This window comes from Triticum urartu, chromosome 7A (genome assembly GCF_056163025.1).
Source record: "Triticum urartu cultivar PI428250 chromosome 7A, HENAU_Tu73, whole genome shotgun sequence".
NCBI classification, from domain to species: Eukaryota; Viridiplantae; Streptophyta; class Magnoliopsida; order Poales; family Poaceae; genus Triticum; species Triticum urartu.
Genome location: NC_141879.1, coordinates 23,932,938 through 23,937,153, shown reverse-complemented (window position 1 = coordinate 23,937,153; position 4,216 = coordinate 23,932,938). Strand labels below are relative to the sequence as shown.

General features: G+C 45.2%; 1 pseudogene; it reads left to right on the top strand.

Moving 5' to 3' along the window:
- The first annotated feature begins 1,687 nt into the window (after positions 1-1,687).
- On the top strand, positions 1,688-2,927 carry LOC147957152 (protein FAR1-RELATED SEQUENCE 5-like; annotated as a pseudogene).
- The last annotated feature ends 1,289 nt before the right edge of the window (positions 2,928-4,216 follow it).

The following is a 4,216-nucleotide window of genomic DNA, read 5'->3' as shown; positions in this document are numbered from 1 at the left end:
TCCGTGCAGGTCGTCACGGTGATGTGGCCTACGTGGACGCCGTCACCGCACGCAACTCCGTGATCAACCTCTCCGGGAACGTCCTCGCCGTCCGCAGCCACGCCAGGCCGGCCGAAGTGCACGTGCACGCCATGTAAGCCGTCTAGTTTGTCAAAAAAACTGTATCTGTAAATAATTATGTGCAATCACTTGTTAGATAAGAAGTTGTCATCTGTATGATCGTAGTACATTTAATTTGATTTAAAATTGATAGATCAATTTTTATTATAATATTGCAGTGTTGGTTGTGAGATCATTCAATGGATAAAGAAACTGCATTTACGGATCTGTTTTTGGACACGAGTGAGTGGGATGGTAGCGATAGTGTTGATCATACGAATGGTAATGATAGTAAAGATGATGATGATGGTAGCGACAATGAATCCTGGTCGTCGTACGATAATTTACCCGAGGAGGATTTTCAAAAGAAGGAGAAGGGTGCTTGTAGTGAAAACGTAAGTGTCGTGTACAATCTTTTCGTCGGATGAAGAACCATATGGTACTTACATGTGCATATGATTTATTTTATGTGCAGGAGGATATTGACGTCCAGAACGAGGAAAATCATGGTGTTGAATCTTTCGTGGATAACATAAGCCAGGTTCGGTCCAAAATTTAAGATGTCATTGAATAATAAAAACTTGTTGATGACAACTTACACTTGCTTATGTGGAATATTGTAGGCTAACTTTGATGGTTGGAGTTGTGATGATGAATATAAGCATGAGGATGGAGCTAATATGGACATTGGGGAAGCTGAAATCCAGCAACATGCGCTGGAGACACAGTTGAAGGTTATGGGTATGACATTTGCATCACAATGGGAGGCCTACATGTTCTATAATAACTACGCCAAAGACCGTGGATTCAGTATCAGAAAAGATAAGGTGAAACGTTTGATCGAGGGCAGGAAAACGTGTCAGTAAATTTTTAAACCCGGAGGGCCGTACCCGCAGGCTAAGACCTGAGACTCGTTGCGAGTGTGGCGCACATTTAGTCGTGAAGTTGGACAAAGGACGTGGAGTTTGGTTTGTGGCAGCTTTTATGGATGATCACAACTATTTGTTAGCGAGACCAGATGAGGTGGTATTTCTGCGGTCACATCGAGTGATGAGAGGTCACCAGATAGCTGAGATCTTGGCGATGGAAGGAGCTGGGATCAGAAAGCATATCATCGTCGACAACTTCATTAGCAGGTATGGCTCGTATGATAAGTGTGGGTTTCTGAGACGAGACGTGTACAACCTATGTTGCCGAGAAAAAAATGAAGTTGATTGCGAAGGGTGATGCTAACACGGCAATCGGGATTATGAGGAGCAGAAAGGAGAAGGATCCAGAATTTTTCTTTGAGTACGTGCTCGATAAGGAGGGCCGTTTGAAGAGCATGTTCTGGTGCGATGCACAGTCGCGGCGGGACTATCAGTTGTATGGAGATGTGACTGTGTTCAACAGCACGTATAAGATGAACAGATATGGTATGCCGTTTATCCCCTTTGTTGGTGTAAATAATCACCGTTGCACCACAGTTTTTGGTTGTGTCATTGTGTCCGACGAGACCGAAGCGACGTACGTGTGGCTGCTCCAGACATTCCTGAGGGCCAATTGTCAGAAAAAGCCAAGGTCAATCATCACAGATGGAGACGCTGCAATGATACGGGCTATTCGGTTGGTTTTGGTTGATGTGTTGCACCGTCTCTGCTCATGGCACGTGGAAAAAACGTGCAGAAGCACCTTAATTACAAATCGCTAAATGAGTTCAGGGCACTCTTGTAATACTCCTCCTCTCCAGCCAACTTTGAGGCGAGATGGCATGCTTTCGTCCGTAAATGGAAGACTGATAAAACAGAAGAGTGGCTGAGTAGGATGTACATGAAGAGGAGTCTGTGGGCAGCATCATATCTGTCAGATGGTTTTTTTCTGGGTATGCGCAGTAATCAGAGGAGTGAAAGCCTTAACTCTTGTCTTCACCTTCACCTGGACGGCGGTATGACTATTGTTGACCTAGTTGTGCATTATGAGAATTGCATAGTTTGACTATGTGAGAACGAGGCGCATGATGACTGTGTTTCAAATCAGTCACTGCCACCATCAGTCACAGAATATAAGGATATTGAGAAGCATGCTGCCGAAGTATTCACTCATTCCAATTTTTATATTCTTCAACAAGATCTGAAGAAGATGAGAGAGCTTGAGATTTTTGAGACGCTAGTGGGAGTTGACTGCCACACCTTCATCATGACATGGAGAAATAACCACAAATTTCAGTTCGGCGTGAATTATCGAGCTGAAAACTCTGAAAATATGATAGACTGCAGTTGTGGACGAATGCTTCGGAAAGGATTGCCTTGCAAACACATTCTGTATGTGTTGGTTCATCTGAAAATATCTAAAATACCTAAGTGTTGCATCCTTAAGAGGATGTCGAAAGTTGCGAGAGGTGGGCTGCCTGCACAGCGAAAGAGTGACATGTTTGGCTGGGGTTGGACAGGGGCAGAGCAGCGTGCTCGCTATAGTCAACTCAGTATATCAGGAGCTGAAGCTTTTCATGTTGCTTCAAATGATCCATTCGTGTTTGATGAGTTGATGCAGTGTATGCGGAATATAATAGCGAAGAAAAAGGTCCCTGATAATGATGTTGTTGGTAGTAGAAGAAATGTGCATGAGGAGCCACGTCAGCCGGAACAACATGTTATGTCATAGGTGATCCTGTGAAAGTTTCCACGAAGGGCGCCCCTAAACAGAGCACGAAAGGGCGGGCAAAGAAAGATCCAAATGTTACAAAAAATGGAAGACCAAAATCATTTTCTGAGAAAAAACCCGGTCCTCTTTGTGGCATTTGTAAGAAAGAGGGCCATAGACGGCAAACGTGCGCTAAGAATGAAAAGTAAGTTTTACATTATTTTAATTATTTTTTGGGTTCTTTCTTTACAGTTGTCTGATGAGTTGTTTACAATTTGTTATGTAAGAACCGGGCATAAAGATGAAGTATTCATAATCAATTAAAGGCACTCGTAATTTCCGTTTATTTGTTTAAGGATAAGAGACATGGCACTTTGAGTTTATTCTTTAAGCCACCTTGTTCGATGGAAGGCACTCGCACTTTCAGTTTATTTGTTTAAGGATTGGAGACATGGCACTTTGAGTTAATCTTTATGCCACCTTGTTCGATGTTATGAGACACGTGATTTCTATTATTATGTGTGAAACATGATATATTTGTATGAGTGTGTTACTGCTGTCATGACTTTGTCAACTGATTAACATTTTTTAAATTTAATGTATGTGAAAAAAATATTTGAAAAAAAGCCCAGCCGTGGCCGGGCGCGCGCACGGACAGTATACTACAACGCCTTCTGGGAGGCTTTTCGGCCGGCGAGCGAGGAGGCCATGGCGTACAACAGGGCATTCATTAGTGTTCTGTAGCGAGCTTATGAGAAGGTGAAGACGGGAGTATATAAACCGGTTGGCGCGTCTCTCGGCGGGCGAGGTGGGACTAAACTTAGTCGGCACAACGCGCCAGCGTCCCCATCCGCACAAGAGGATCGGCCCACGCGCCCGACGCATGTCGTTTATGGGCCGACAGATCGCCATATTCCCCCTCGGGATCGTTGGATGTGCCCGCTGGGTGGGGAGGGACGAGACCTCTGCCACCAGGCGTGCGGCTGTCGGTCAGTCGGCTGCTGGGCCAGCAGACCCGCGCGTGGCACATGGCGAATCGCGCCAGCCCGCACTAGCGGGACTGCGCGGGCCCGCCACTGCCTCGGCTGTCGGCCACCGCACAGGCTGGGCTGGAATATTCGTCGGATCCAGCGCCGCTACTGCCAGCACAATCGACGTGGGAAATTGTGCAGGTTTTGTCCACATCGCACCAACTCAGGACGGCAGGGATATTTCCTAATAAATAATGACCGCCGCGAGTAGAAAAAACAACAGTACATATAACATCGCAGCCGCAAACCGATACATTTTAGGACAGCAAAAATATTACTTGCCCACACGCATTTAAATGTTTAGTCTCACACGAAAGCGATAAATAAAACGTGAAAAATTGTCGAAATCTATCCCAATGCCATGTCGCATTACAGTCGTTCAAAGTATCCAACAACAGTAGGGAAACCTTCTACGGGACTAAAACCCCACCGATGCTAATACCTATTCCTTCTCCATGATTTTAACA